Source organism: Hypanus sabinus, chromosome 5 (assembly GCF_030144855.1).
Source record: "Hypanus sabinus isolate sHypSab1 chromosome 5, sHypSab1.hap1, whole genome shotgun sequence".
Lineage (NCBI taxonomy): Eukaryota > Metazoa > Chordata > Chondrichthyes > Myliobatiformes > Dasyatidae > Hypanus > Hypanus sabinus.
Window position 1 is genome coordinate 51153182 of NC_082710.1, and position 16463 is coordinate 51169644.

The 16463-nt window shown below is 50.8% G+C and overlaps 1 protein-coding gene across 1 annotated transcript in view; it reads right to left on the reverse strand.

Moving 5' to 3' along the window:
- LOC132394147 (long-chain fatty acid transport protein 6-like) overlaps positions 1 to 16463 on the reverse strand; it is a 158864-nt gene that overhangs the window by 40880 nt on the left and 101521 nt on the right. The window lies entirely within an intron of this gene.

Here is a 16463-nt window from a genome sequence, read left to right on the forward strand (position 1 = left end):
TTAGAGAAATTGATGTTCATGCCATCAGGTTGGATGGAATATGAGGTGTTGTTTCTCCAACGTGAGAGTGGCCTCATCTTGGTAGTAGAGGAGGCCATAGACCAACATTGAGTGGAATTGGAACCAGAATGGGTTATTTTTCATTTTGTTCATTTCATGGTACCTGGGCGTTGCTGATAAGTCCTGTTTTTTTTTTATAACCCCTAAATGTATTTGAAAAGAAACTGGTGAACTGCTGTTAGGACTTCTGTAGTCTAACACTGACATCCAGAATTGCACTGTTCTTCTAGATAAGGATTTAGACACAGCAAGAAAGGACGTACAGAAATGGATTTCCAAGTCAGGAAAGTATGTACTTTGAATAACATGCAAATAGCGCTATTACTATGTACAAGCTACACTTGCCCAAAATGAAGGAAGGCCTTGGTTCGGCAGTGAAGCAAGTAATTATGTTATCAAAAGATGTTACACTGCAGGTGGAGGGAATAAATGTTTAAGCTTGAACATAGGATGCTCATCATGCACATTGCTTTATTGTGTCAAAAGATGTTGTTTGTGCTGCACTCATCTGTGCAAATGTAGAGTACAATTGACCCCGTTCTTCAAATGTTTACTTTACGTCAACTTGCTGTTATGAAAGTCCTACATTAGTTACCTGTTTTCGCTAACAGAAGATTTTTTCACTGTTATGAAAAAAGGCAGTGCGCCCCGAGCAGCCAGGCTCCTCCCCCGGAACTGCATTCTAGCCGCCACTGCTCAAACATGCCTGTGAGCATCTGTGCTTTATGTCGATTTATTTTGTGCGTCCATTAGCAAGATGAGTTCTACAGTATCGGAAAAGCCTAAAAGAGCTCGTAAGGGTGTTACACTTAGCGTGAAACTAGACATAATAAAACGTTTTGATCATGGTGAACAAAGTAAGGACATAGTGAGTTTGGCTAAGGGTTTGTGGAAGTTGATGAAGATAATGTTGAAGAGGTTTTGGCATCCCATGACCAAGAACTGAGAGATGAAGAGGAAAGGATAACAATTGAAGCCGAACGCAGGAGCGAACGGCCCGAAAGTGAAGACGTCCAGGAACTGAACGGTAAGCAATTGCGTGAGATTTTCACTGCGATTGACAATGCTGCAATGATTGCAGAAAAGTACGACTTTAATTGTGAAAGGGTATGTAGGTTTAGGGCAGGTTTGCAGGATGGTTTGAGTGCTTACAAAGAACTGTATGATAGAAAAATACGCAAGGCTAAGCAGTCAAGTATACTGTCGTTTTTCAAGCCTTCCATAACAGCCACAGCAGATGACGAAACTCGACCTTCAACATGGAGGCAGGCAGACATAGAAGAAGGTGACCTGCTTGCCCTGATGGAAACAGACGACGATGAGATGACACCCCAGTCTCCCACCACCCCAACCTCTGACGACTCAGCCTAACACACCATCATCAGTGTGCTCACTGTCTTCCCGATTCCGATAAGTGAAATTACACCGGGCGTACATTATTTCCACTTTAAATAGGCTGTGTATTTTTATGTGTTATTTGGTAGCTTCATAGCTTAAAGTTTACTGGAAAAAGTGTTTCTGCCGGGAGCGCTTGCGCCGTGTGACTTGGCGCGAGTGCTGCTGAGAGCGCTTGTGTGAAATTTTCTCTGTGGTGGACAGTGCTGCAATAATTGCAGAAAAGTATTCCTACATCATATAGGCTGTGTATTTATCAGATCATTCCTGCTTTTACTATATGTTACTGTTATTTTAGGTTTTATGTGTTATCTAGCATGATTTGGTAAGTTATTTTTTGGGTCTGCGAACGCTCACAAATTTTTCCCATATAAATAAATGGTAATCGCTTCTTCACTTTACGACATTCTGGCTTACGAACCGTTTCATAGGAACTCTCTACCTTCGAATAACGGGGGAAACCTGTATTTCAAAACATATCTGAATTGTGACTTCTGGAGAATAAAACAGCATACAGAACCAGGAGGCAATTCACTCACTGCTGAATACTTAAGTCTCTGATCTACATTTGTAGCCATAGTATGGCTGCTTCAAATTGGTTTCCGATCTGTAATGAACTTGAGGATATCAGCAGTAGGGGATTTGACAAACAACACAATCAGTAAATATCAAGAAAAGCTGGATGGACTGTTTTCTTCCTGGAAAAAGTTAATGCCTGGATTTTGAATGAGCCAAACATTGCTTACCAGCAAAAATCTTATATACAGTCAGCCCTCCTTATACACATGTTCCACATGCGCGAATTCAACCAACCGCGAAGCAAGAAAATCTGGAAGTACTCTTCCAGCACTTGTTGTTCGAGCATGTACAGATGTTTTTTTTGTCACTATTCCCTAAACAATGCAGTATAACAACTATTTTACATAGCATTTACATTGTATTAGGTATTATAAGTAATCTAGAGATGATTTAAAGTGTATGAGAGGATGTGCGTAGGTTATCGTGGATCGGGATCAAAAAAAATCTGAAGTTCTACTAAGCAAGTCAGAACAGGTAAATCTGGTATTATTTAGCGTCAGTTAGTCAAAGTTTGTCTTAGTATATAGTATATATTTTACCTTTCTATGCATATAAAGCACTTAAGAACATATGTTTCAGCGCCGGGCGATCCAGTGACAGATCGCTCCTGAGCACGCTCTCTATCCGTGCCGGGTTGATGTGGAGGATCAAAAACCCAAAACCCAATAATTAAACCACTGTGTTGCTTAGTAATAATTGTAGCCTTCATCGGGGCAGGGCCTTCCTCAGTTTATCCTTTAAAATTGTTCTGATGGTTGACCAACTGTAGCCTAACGCTTTTCCAATGACCGATGGTGTTTCACCTCTTTCTGATCACTTTATTCTTTCCACTTTATTTTCAATCGTGATCATGATTATTTTCATGAACAGAAACACTGCGGATTCAGAGCTCTACTGCCGGGTCCTAATGTCCACCGCACTGCGACAAGTTAAATAAGGTCAGGGGTTCCGCTGGGTCCTAAGGTCCACCACATTCAGAGAGGTTGAATAAGGGACTTGAACATCAGTGATTTTTGGTATCCGCGAGGGGTCCCAGAACCAATCCCTCACGGATAAGAAGGGCCGACTGTACCATCCAGAGTTGCTACATTCTGGCATGCCTTCTTAGAAACATAGAAGAACCTACAGCACAATACAGGCCCTTCAGCCCACAATGCTGTGCCAATCATGTACTTGCTTTAGAAATTACCCAGGGTTACCCATAGCCCTCTATTTTTCTAAGCTCCTTGTACCTATCCAGGAGTCTCTTAAAAGACCCTACCGTATCCACCTCCGCCACTGTCGTCGGTAGCCCGTTCCACACACTCACCACTCTCTGTGTAAAAAACTTACCCCTGATATCTCATCTATACCAATTTCCAAGCACTTTAAAATACGCCCTCTCATGGTAGTCAATTCCGCCCTGGGAAAAAGTCTCTGACTATCCACGTGATCAATCCCCCTCATCATCTTACACACCTCTATCAGGTCACCCCTCATCCTTCCCCGCTCCAAGAAGAAAAGGCTGAGTTCATTCAACCTATTCTCATAGGGCATGCTCCCCAATCCAAGCAACATCCTTGTGAATCTCCTCTGCACCCTTTCTATAGTTTCCACATCCTTCCTGTAGTGAGGTGACCAGAACTGAAGACAGTATTCCAAGTGGGGTCCTATATAGCTGTGTCATCTTATGCTTGATGAAGTGTGAATGGAACAGAACAGTATTTTATCACTAAAAAATATCCCCAAATGAGATTTATCCAATTTTGGAGAAAAGTTAGTTGGTGGAAAAGTTAAAGGTAATCTCAGAACATTGTCTAGAAAAAGTTGAACAACAGTTTCCTGTTTTATATGACTGGCATCCAACAACCATACACATGCGCAATATATGCTCTAGCTGGAAATGACAAATACCTTATATTTTCTAGCTTCAATTCTTATTTTGTATAACTGAAATTCAATCAAACCATTAGTGGATAACATTAAATGCCCCATCATGTGACATCAAGCAAAAACCTCATTCGGGTCATGTTGTTACACACACAGCATGCCAACAACCCATGGTGTGCCACAGAAGGATTAGTCATATTTTCAAAGCACTACACAATTACCCATGGAACTGTGCCCTTGGCAACAATCATCAGTAAATAAAGAAGTTATGTAAAGTAAAACCCACACAAGAGTAGATGCATTTAGACAAGTTACAGGACACAATGTGGTTTGTGAAAGAGAACCAAGAGAAATTAGGTGGAAGTTTATTACTAATATAATTATGGTAAAGGTGTTATTTTAGATTGACTTATTAACAAATTGGATAATTGATAAATTGTAGTTAATGAATATATTAGAAGAATTTATAGGCCCATAATAACATTTGCTATAAAGGGGTAATGCAGAAGTCCTTCAGCATTTTGTCTCAGCTTGATCTTCCTGTGTATACCGCTGGAAAAATTGCATGTGTTCTTTGGAGCTTTTCTCCTTAATGCACATTATGAGCAAGTAATTTTAGGCATCCTCCATACATGGTGAAACCAACCAATTTCACCCAGTATATTCAAGAGGGGAGGTAGTGCAGTAGTCAAGATACTGGATTAGCAGCCAGAATGACTCATAGATTCATCTAACATTGAACAGCATCTTTGAACCACTTAGCCCACAAGAAGCCTCAAGCACCCACTTACATTGATCTTGCTCTAATCTCCAATTTATCCTTCCAATATTCCCATTAGCTGGCAGCAGCTAGTGATGCACAATAAATGCCTGACTTAGATAAATTTTTAAAAAGTTACGATGTAACTTAGAAATTTTTGTATTTTGAACAGGGCAGTAAATTATCTCTGGTGAGCAGAGCCATACCCTTGCACAAGTATTATTCACCGGTTGTACTCATCTCTGCATTTCTATTCCTCCAACTACAGTGGAACTGAAACATAAGTGAATACAACCTCCAGCCACAGTAACTGCTCGTGAATTTTACTCCAACAATGAAAAATATCTTCTCTACCTCTAATTCATTAAAAAAGCAGGAATCTAATGCTGACAAAGTGATAAATTTATAGAGCACGAAACAGACCTTTTGGCATGCCAAGACAGTGCTGACTATTAAGCACCCAATTATACTAATCTGATTTCATTCTGTCCACATGCCCACACATAAGGGCAATTTACACTGGCCTTTTAACCTAGCAGCCAATGGGGGGAAACGAGAGAACCCCGTGAAAATTTGCGGCCAACACAGAGAAATGCAAACGTTCCACATTGACAGCACCTGAGATCAGAATCAAGGTAGCAGTTCTACTAAATGCACCACTTTAAAGAGACTTACATTCCTACTACCTCATTAAAGTTTCACCATTTAGCTTCATTACATTTCCTCATTTTCTTCTCGTGAATTAAGAGACTCATGAATTGTGATGTAAGATTAGAAAGGTTTGTACTGCGTAGAATATTATGACAAGCAGTTGAGAGGCAGAGACAGTGGTAGAACAACTTTGCTGTTGGTATTAAAAAAAACAGCATTTTAATTGATAAGGCCGTCAGTAATCTACACTATGGGGTTTAGTTTTCTTTTAATCAATGGTACTCTGTGCGCAGTACATAATAAGTCTAACAAGAAGATATTTCATTTATGCTTGGATTCCCACCTCCCATCTCCACGGAGAATAAGACTGCAAATTCCTAGTACAAACAATAAATTTCATTCATGGGCATCTACAGTATGCTGCTCCAATAGATCTCAGTGACCCTATCAGACCAGGAGACAATCTACAATTCTCAATGCCTATGGCTCACTCATAACATCATCCCATCCCTGACGTTTCTCTTCAATCTCCTGCCATTTGGTAGGAGATACATCTTAGCTGAGATATTAAGATCAAAAAACAGCTTTTTCCCCGAGGGCTGTTGTGCAGTTGAATAATGCTACACCCCAGCTGCAAATGGCCTTTGAATATCAAAGTCCATAACAAGTTCTTTGTAAATATGGGATTTCTTTAAAAATAATTAATTAATTGATTGATTGCCTGATTAATTAATTATTAAGTCATGCCACACTGTAAATAAATTTTGCACAGACTGGAAGAGCACTGCAATCTCAACGTCTTGAGCAATAACATTCAAATTTTACTCTATGGTTTTGTCTTGCAGTCTTCCTCTTTAATCACCCCTGTACGGAATACAACACCTACAATGGTTCATTGGACTAAGGAGTATAAATTTTTTCTGATATGAGTAACAGTAGAAATAACACATAGAATAAGACTCTTAGTAGTACTTATATGTTACTTGCAGTCGACATGGCGTTCATCAACTAACACCCATACCAAGGAGGAAGAAGTGGAAAGAAATAATAAGTATTGTGGAAATAGACAAATCAAAAGCAGATCATTGTCTTTCAAATTACTATATTCTAGTGAACACAAGTCATGGTGCTGAAGCTCCTGTGCTAATCAACTGGCTGGAGTGCTTACCAATATCTTTAACCTCTCACTTCAGCAGTCTGAGGTTCCCACCTGCTTTAAGTGGACTTCAATTATACTGTTACCAAGGAAAAATGTGGTAACCTGCTTCAATAACTATTGTCCAGTAGCAATTACATCCACTTGTGATGAATTGCTTTGAGAGGTTGATGATGAAATGTATCACCTCCTGCCTGAGAAGAGACTTGGATCCACTTCAATTTGCCTACCAGCTCAACAGGTGCCACTTTGTTGGCTCTTCAGTCAACCCTGGAACATCTGAACAACAAAGACGCATGTATCAGGATGCTCCTTAATGATCATAGCTCAGCATTCAACGCTATCATCCTCTCAAACTAATCAAGACCTTAGCCACAACACCTCCTTCTGCAATTGGATCCTGGATTTCCTCATTTGCAGACCCCAGTCAGTTTGGCTTGGCAACATCTCCTCTACAATCTCCACCAGCACAGCTGCACAGCTCCAATGCCATATTTTTGTTTGTTGATGAAACCACTGTTAGTGCTCGAATCAAAGGTAGTAATGAATCGGTAAACAGCAGAGAGATTGAAAATCTGGCTGAATGGTGCCACAACAACAACCTCTCAATCAATGTCAGTAAAAGCAAGGAGCTGACTATTGACTACAGGAGGAGGGAAACAAAAGTCCATGAACCAGTCCTCAATGGAGGATCAGAGGCAGAGAGGGTCAACAACTTCAAATTCCTCCGTGTTAATATTTCAGCGGACCTGTCATGGGCCCAGCACACAAGTGCAATTACGAAGAAAGCATGGCAGTGCCTCTAATTCCTTCGAAATTTGAGATGACATCTAAAACTTTGACTAATGCCTATAGATGTGTGGTGGAGAGTTCATTGACTGGTTCCATCACAGCCAGGTATGGAAAAACCAATGTCCTTGAACGGAAGATCCTATAAAAAGAAGTGGATATGGCCCAGTCCAACACGGGTAAAGCCCTGCCCACCCCATCTACATGAAGTGCTGTTGAAAGAAAGCAGCATCTGTCAAAAAGACCCCATACCACATAGGCCATGCTCCTTTCTTGCCACTGCCATCAGGAAGAAGGCACAGGAGAGTAAGGACCCACACCATCAGATTCAGGAACAATTATTACCCCTCAGCCATCAGGCTCTCGAACCATAGCAGATAACTTCACTCCTCTTCACTCAGCCCATCACTGTACTGTTCCCATAATCTGTGGATTCACTTTCAAAAACAATCCATCTCATGTTCTTGATATTTATTGTTTATTTTTTTCTCTTCCGTATTTGCACTGTTGTTGTCTTTCGGGCGGGAAAGGTTAAGATGGCGCCAAGTGGTTACCACTTCAAGCTCATCTCTGAAAACAGATTAAATTCCTCTCTTTCATGTCTCTTTATTTTCGCTCAAGGTGCTCGGGGTTCTAATGAAGACCTGAACTGCAAGTGGCACACTCTACGGGAAGCCGTGTTGCTGTGTCGAGCGGTCACTCTCCACGGGAGGCAGTGCCGCTGTGTCGAGCGGTCACTCTCTATGGGAGGCTGTGTCCCTGTGTCAATCGGTCACTCTCTACGGGAGGCTGTGTCCCTGTGTCGAGCCGTCACTCTACGGGAGGCTGTGTCGCTCTGTCGAGCGGTCACTCTCTATGGGAGGCTGTGTTCCTGTATCGAGTGGTCACTCTACGGGAGGCCGTGCCTCTGTGTCGAGCGGTCACACCCTACGGGAAGCTGGGCCGCTGTGTCGAGCTGTCACTCCCTACGGGAGGCTGTGTCCCTGTATCGAGCGGTCACTCTCTACGGGAGGCTGTGTCCCTGTGTCGAGTGGTCACTCTCCACGGGAGGCTGTGTCTCTGTGTCGATCGGTCATTCTCTACAGGAGGCCGTGTCCCTGTATCGAGCAGACACTCAACGGGAGGCCGTGTCGCTGTCTCGAGTGGTCATTTTCTGAGGGAGGCCATGTCGCTGTGTCGAGCGGTCACACTCCACGGGAGGCAGTGCCGCTGTGTCGAGCGGTCACTCTCTACGGGAGGCTGTGTCCCTGTGTCGAGTGGTCACTCTCTACGGGAGGCTGTGTCCCTGTATCGAGCAGTCACTCTACGGGAGGCTGTGTCGCTGTGTCGAGCGGTCACACTCTATGGGAGGCTGTGTCCCTGTATCGAGCGGTCACTCTACGGGAGGCCGTGCCTCTGTGTCGAACGGTCACTCTCTACGGGAGGCTGTGTCCCTGTGTCGAGAGGTCACTCTCTACGGGAAGCAGTGCGGGAGTGTCGAGCCGTCACTCTCTACGGGAGGCTGTGCCGCTGTGTCCAGTGGTCACTCTCTACGGGAGGCCGTGTCCCTGTATCAAGTGGTCACTCTCTACGGGAGGCTGTGTCCCTGTGTCGAGTGGTCACTGTCTACGGGAGGCTGTGTCGCTGTATCGAGCTGTCACTCTACGGGAGGCCGTGTCGCTGTATCGAGCTGTCACTCTACGGGAGGCCGTGTCGCTGTATCGAGCGGTCACTCTCTATGGGAGGCTGTGTCCCTGTATCGAGCTGTCACTCCCTACGGGAGGCTGTGTCCCTGTGTTGAGCTGTCACTCCCTACGGGAGGCTGTGTCCCTGTATCGAGCGGTCACTCTCTACGGGAGGCTGTGTCCCTGTGTCGAGTGGTCACTCTCCACGGGAGGCTGTGTCTCTGTGTCGATCGGTCATTCTCTACAGGAGGCCGTGTCCCTGTATCGAGCAGACACTCAACGGGAGGCCGTGTCGCTGTGTCGAGTGGTCACTCCCTACGGGAGGCTGTGTCCCTGTGTCGAGTGGTCACTCTCTACGGGAGGCTGTGTCGCTGTCTCGAGTGGTCATTTTCTGAGGGAGGCCATGTCGCTGTGTCGAGCGGTCACACTCCACGGGAGGCAGTGCCGCTGTGTCGAGCGGTCACTCTCTACGGGAGGCTGTGTCCCTGTGTCGAGTGGTCACTCTCTACGGGAGGCTGTGTCCCTGTATCGAGCAGTCACTCTACGGGAGGCTGTGTCCCTGTATCGAGCAGTCACTCTACGGGAGGCTGTGTCGCTGTGTCGAGCGGTCACACTCTATGGGAGGCTGTGTCCCTGTATCGAGCGGTCACTCTACGGGAGGCCGTGCCTCTGTGTCGAATGGTCACTCTCTACGGGAGGCTGTGTCCCTGTGTCGAGAGGTCACTCTCTACGGGAAGCAGTGCGGGAGTGTCGAGCAGTCACTCTCTACGGGAGGCTGTGCCGCTGTGTCCAGTGGTCACTCTCTACGGGAGGCCGTGTCCCTGTATCAAGTGGTCACTCTCTACGGGAGGCCGTGTCGCTGTATCGAGCTGTCACTCTACGGGAGGCCGTGTCGCTGTATCGAGCGGTCACTCTCTATGGGAGGCCGTGTCCCTGTATCGAGCGGTCACTCTACGGGAGGCCGTGTCGCTGTATCGAGCTGTCACTCTACGGGAGGCCGTGTTGCTGTATCGAGCGGTCACTCTCTATGGGAGGCTGTGTCCCTGTATAGAGCGGTCACTCTACGGGAGGCCGTGTCGCTGTATCGAGCTGTCACTCTACGGGAGGCCGTGTCGCTGTATCGAGCGGTCACTCTCTATGGGAGGCTGTGTCCCTGTATCGAGAGGTCACTCTCTACAGGAAGCAGTGCGGGTGTGTCGAGCGGTCACTCTCTATGGGAGGCTGTGTCGCTGTGTCGAGCGGTCATTTTCTACGGGAGGCCGTGTCCCTGTGTCGAACGGTCACTCTCTACGGGAGGCTGTGTCCCTGTGTCGAGCGGTCACTCTCTACGGGAGGCTGTGTCCCTGTGTCGAGAGGTCACTCTCTACGGGAAGCAGTGCGGGTGTGTCGTGCGGTCACTCTGTACGGGAGGCTGTGTCCCTGTATCGAGCAGTCATTTTCTACGGGAGGCTGTGTCGCTGTGTCGACTGGTCACTCTCTACGGGAGGCTGTGCCGCTGTGTCGAGTGGTCACTCTCCACGGGAGGCTGTGTCCCTGAGTCGAGCAGTCATTTTCTACGGGAGGCTGTGTCGCTGTGTCGACTGGTCACTCTCTACGGGAGGCCGTGTCGCTGTATCGAGCGGTCACTCTCTATGGGAGGCTGTGCCGCTGTGTCGAGCGGTTACTCCCTACGGGAGGCTGTGTCCCTGTATCGAGCGGTCACTCTACGGGAGGCTGTGCCGCTGTGTCGAGCGGTTACTCCCTACGGGAGGCTGTGTCCCTGTGTCGAGCGGTCACTCTCTACGGGAGGCTGCGTCGCTGTGTCGAGTGGTCACTCTCCACGGGAGTCTGTGTCCTTGTATCGATCGGTCATTCTCTACGGGAGGCCGTGTCCCTGTATCGAGCGGTCACTCTACGGGAGGCTGTACCGCTGTGTCGAGCGGTCACTCCCTACGGGAGGTTGTGTCCCAGTGTCGAGTGGTCACTCTCTACAGGAGGCTGTGTCGCTGTCTCGAGCGGACATTTTCTATGGGAGGCCGTGTCGCTGTGTCGAGCGGTCACTCTCCACGGGAGGCTGTGCCGTTGTGTCGTGCGGTCACTCTGTACGGGAGGCTGTGTCCCTGTATCGAGCAGTCAATTTCTACGGGAGGCTGTGTCGCTGTGTCGACTGGTCACTCTCTACGGGAGGCTGTGCCGCTGTGTCGAGTGGTCACTCTCCACGGGAGGCTGTGTCCCTGAGTCGAGCAGTCATTTTCTACGGGAGGCTGTGTCGCTGTGTCGACTGGTCACTCTCTACGGGAGGCTGTGCCGCTGTGTCGAGTGGTCACTCTCCACGGGAGGCTGTGTCCCTGTGTCGAGCTGTCACTCCCTACGGGAGGCTGTGTCCCTGTGTCGAGCTGTCACTCCCTACGGGAGGCTGTGTCCCTGTGTCGAGCTGTCACTCCCTACGGGAGGCTGTGTCCCTGTATCGAGCGGTCACTCTCTACGGGAGGCTGTGTCCCTGTGTCGAGTGGTCACTCTCCACGGGAGGCTGTGTCTCTGTGTCGATCGGTCATTCTCTACAGGAGGCCGTGTCCCTGTATCGAGCAGACACTCAACGGGAGGCCGTGTCGCTGTGTCGAGTGGTCACTCCCTACGGAAGGCTGTGTCCCTGTGTCGAGTGGTCACTCTCTACGGGAGGCTGTATCGCTGTCTCGAGTGGTCATTTTCTGAGGGAGGCCATGTCGCTGTGTCGAGCGGTCACTCTCTACGGGAGGCTGTGTCCCTGTGTCGAGTGGTCACTCTCTACGGGAGGCTGTGTCCCTGTATCGAGCAGTCACTCTACGGGAGGCTGTGTCCCTGTATCGAGCAGTCACTCTACGGGAGGCTGTACCGCTGTGTCGAGCGGTCACTCCCTACGGGAGGTTGTGTCCCTGTATCGAGTGGTCACCCTCTACGGGAGGCCGTGTCCCTGTATCGAGTGGTCACTCTCTACGGGAGGCTGTGTCACTGTGTCGAGAGGTCACTCTCTACTGGAAGCAGTGCAGCTGTGTCTAGTGGTCACACGCTACGGGAGGCCGTGTCGCTGTATCGAGTGGTCACTCTCTACGGGAGGCCGTGTCTCTGAGTCGAGCGGTCACTCTCTACGGGAGGCTGTGTCCCTGTATCGAGTGGTCACTCTCTAAGGGAAGCAGTGCGGCTGTGTCGAGCGGTCACTCTCTACGGGAGGCTGTGCCGCTGTGTCCAGTGGTCACTCTCTACGGGAGGCTGTGTCACTGTGTCGAGTGGTCACTCTCTACGGGAAGCAGTGCGGCTGTGTCGAGCGGTCACTCTCTATGGGAGGCTGTGCCGCTGTGTCCAGTGGTCTCTCTCTACGGGAGGCCGGTCCCTGTATCGAGTGGTCACTCTCTACTGGAGTCTGTGTCCCTGTGTCGAGAGGTCACTCTCTACTGGAAGCAGTGCGGCTGTGTCCAGTGGTCACACTCCACGGGAGGCGGTGCCGCTGTGTCGAGCGGTCACTCTCTACGGGAGGCTGTGTCCCTGAGTCGAGCAGTCATTTTCTACGGGAGACTGTGTCGCTGTGTCGACTGGTCACTCTCTACGGGAGGCTGTGCCGCTGTGTCGAGCGGTCACTCTCTAAAGGAGGCTGTGTCCCAGTGTTGATCGGTCATTCTCTAAGTGAGGCCGTGTCCCTGTGTCGAGCGGTCACTCTACGGGAGGCTCTGCCGCTGTGTCCAGTGGTCACTCTCTGCGGGAGGCCGTGTCCCTGTATCGAGTGGTCACTCTCTACGGGAGGCCGTGTCTCTGTGTCGAGCGGTCACTCTCTACTGGAGTCTGTGTCCCTGTGTTGAGAGGTCACTCTCTACTGGAAGCAGTGCAGCTGTGTCCAGTGGTCACACGCTACGGGAGGCCGTGTCGCTGTATCGAGTGGTCACTCTCTACTGGAGTCTGTGTCCCTGTGTTGAGAGGTCACTCTCTACTGGAAGCAGTGCAGCTGTGTCCAGTGGTCACACGCTACGGGAGGCCGTGTCGCTGTATCGAGTGGTCACTCTCTACGGGAGGCCGTGTCTCTGAGTCGAGCGGTCACTCTCTACGGGAGGCTGTGTCCCTATGTCGAGAGGTCACTCTATACGGGAAGCAGTATGGGTGTGTTGAGCGGTTACTCTCTACGGGAGGCTGTGCCGCTGTGTCCAGTGGTCACTCTCTACGGGAGGCTGTGTCGCTGTCTCGAGCGGTCATTTTGTACGGGAGGCTGTGTCGCTGTCTCGAGAAGTCACTCTCTACGGGAGGCCGTGTCCCTGTATCGAGTGGTCACTCTCTAAGGGAAGCAGTGCGGCTGTGTCGAGCGGTCACTCTCTACGGGAGGCTGTGCCGCTGTGTCCAGTGGTCACTCTCTGCGGGAGGCCGTGTCGCTGTATCGAGTGGTCACTCTCTACGGGAGGCCGTGTCTCTGTGTCGAGCGGTCACTCTCTACGGGAAGCAGTGCGGGTGTGTCGAGCGGTCACTCTCTACGGGAGGCTGTGCCGCTGTGTCCTGTGGTCACTCTCTACGGGAGGCCGTGTCCCTGTATCAAGTGGTCACTCTCTACTGGAGTCTGTGTCCCTGTGTTGAGAGGTCACTCTCTACTGGAAGCAGTGCAGCTGTGTCCAGTGGTCACACGCTACGGGAGGCCGTGTCGCTGTATCGAGTGGTCACTCTCTACGGGAGGCCGTGTCTCTGAGTCGAGCGGTCACTCTCTACGGGAGGCTGTGTCCCTATGTCGAGAGGTCACTCTATACGGGAAGCAGTATGGGTGTGTTGAGAGGTCACTCTCTACGGGAGGCTGTGCCGCTGTGTCCAGTGGTCACTCTCTACGGGAGGCTGTGTCGCTGTCTCGAGCGGTCATTTTGTACGGGAGGCTGTGTCGCTGTCTCGAGTGGTCACTCTCTACGGGAGGCCGTGTCTCTGTGTCGAGCGGTCACTCTCTACGGGAAGCAGTGCGGCTGTGTCGAGCGGTCACTCTCTACGGGAGGGGGTGCCGCTGTGTCCAGTGGTCTCTCTCTACGGGAGGCCGGTCCCTGTATCGAGAGGTCACTCTCTACTGGAGTCTGTGTCCCTGTGTCGAGAGGTCACTCTCTACTGGAAGCAGTGCGGCTGTGTCCAGTGGACACACTCCACGGGAGGCTGTGTCCCTGAGTCGAGCAGTCATTTTCTACGGGAGGCTGTGTCGCTGTGTCGACTGGTCACTCTCTACGGGAGGCTGTGCCGCTGTGTCGAGCGGTCACTCTCTAAAGGAGGCTGTGTCCCTGTGTTGATCGGTCTTTCTCTAAGTGAGGCCGTGTCCCTGTGTCGAGCGGTCACTCTACGGGAGGCTGTGCCGCTGTGTCCTGTGGTCACTCTCTACGGGAGGCCGTGTCCCTGTGTCGAGTGGTCACTCTCTACGGGAGGCTGTGTCGCTGTCTCGAGAGGTCACTCTCTAAGGGAAGCAGTGCGGCTGTGTCGAGCGGTCACTCTCTACGAGAGGCAGTGCTGCTGTGTCCAGTGGTCACTCTCTATGGGAGGCCGTGTCGCTGTATCGAGTGGTCACCCTCTACGGGAGGCCGTGTCCCTGTATCGAGTGGTCACTCTCTACGGGAGGCTGTGTCCCTGTGTCGAGAGGTCACTCTCTACTGGAAGCAGTGCAGCTGTGTCCAGTGGTCACTCTCTATGGGAGGCTGTGTTTCTGTGTCGAGTGGTCACTCTCTACGGGAGGCCGTGTCTCTGTGTCGAGTGATCACTCTGTACGGGAAGTAGTGCGGCTGTGTCGAGCGGTCACTCTCTACGGGAGGCTGTGTCCCTATGTCGAGAGGTCACACTATACGGGAAGCAGTACGGGTGTGTTGAGCGGTCACTCTCTACGGGAGGCTGTGCCGCTGTGTCCAGTGGTCACTCTCTACGGGAGGCTGTGTCGCTGTCTCGAGCGGTCATTTTGTACGGGAGGCTGTGTCGCTGTCTCGAGAAGTCACTCTCTACGGGAGGCCGTGTCCCTGTATCGAGTGGTCACTCTCTAAGGGAAGCAGTGCGGCTGTGTCGAGCGGTCACTCTCTACGGGAGTCTGTGCCGCTGTGTCCAGTGGTCACTCTCTGCGGGAGGCCGTGTCGCTGTATCGAGTGGTCACTCTCTACGGGAGGCCGTGTCTCTGTGTCGAGCGGTCACTCTCTACGGGAAGCAGTGCGGGTGTGTCGAGCGGTCACTCTCTACGGGAGGCTGTGCCGCTGTGTCCTGTGGTCACTCTCTACGGGAGGCCGTGTCCCTGTATCAAGTGGTCACTCTCTACTGGAGTCTGTGTCCCTGTGTTGAGAGGTCACTCTCTACTGGAAGCAGTGCAGCTGTGTCCAGTGGTCACACGCTACGGGAGGCCGTGTCGCTGTATCGAGTGGTCACTCTCTACGGGAGGCCGTGTCTCTGAGTCGAGCGGTCACTCTCTACGGGAGGCTGTGTCCCTATGTCGAGAGGTCACTCTATACGGGAAGCAGTATGGGTGTGTTGAGAGGTCACTCTCTACGGGAGGCTGTGCCGCTGTGTCCAGTGGTCACTCTCTACGGGAGGCTGTGTCGCTGTCTCGAGCGGTCATTTTGTACGGGAGGCTGTGTCGCTGTCTCGAGTGGTCACTCTCTACGGGAGGCCGTGTCTCTGTGTCGAGCGGTCACTCTCTACGGGAAGCAGTGCGGCTGTGTCGAGCGGTCACTCTCTACGGGAGGGGGTGCCGCTGTGTCCAGTGGTCTCTCTCTACAGGAGGCCGGTCCCTGTATCGAGAGGTCACTCTCTACTGGAGTCTGTGTCCCTGTGTCGAGAGGTCACTCTCTACTGGAAGCAGTGCGGCTGTGTCCAGTGGACACACTCCACGGGAGGCTGTGTCCCTGAGTCGAGCAGTCATTTTCTACGGGAGGCTGTGTCGCTGTGTCGACTGGTCACTCTCTACGGGAAGCTGTGCCGCTGTGTCGAGCGGTCACTCTCTAAAGGAGGCTGTGTCCCTGTGTTGATCGGTCATTCTCTAAGTGAGGCCGTGTCCCTGTGTCGAGCGGTCACTCTACGGGAGGCTGTGCCGCTGTGTCGAGCGGTCATTCTCCACGGGAGGCAGTGCCGCTGTGTCGAGCGGTCACTCTCCACGGGAGGCTGTGTCCCTGTGTCGAGCGGTAATTCTCTACAGCAGGCCGTGCCGCTGTGTCGAGCGGTCATTCTCTAAGGGAGACCGTGTCGCTGTATCGAGCGGTCACTCTCTATGGGAGGCTGTGCCGCTGTGTCGAGCGGTTACTCCCTACGGGAGGCTGTGTCCCTGTATCGAGCGGTCACTCTACGGGAGGCTGTGCCGCTGTATCGAGCGGTTACTCCCTACGGGAGGCTGTGTCCCTGTGTCGAGCGGTCACTCTCTACGGGAGGCTGCGTCGCTGTGTCGAGTGGTCACTCTCCACGGGAGTCTGTGTCCTTGTATCGATCGGTCATTCTCTACGGGAGGCCGTGTCCCTGTATCGAGCGGTCACTCTACGGGAGGCTGTACCGCTGTGTCGAGCGGTCACTCCCTACGGGAGGTTGTGTCCCAGTGTCGAGTGGTCACTCTCTACGG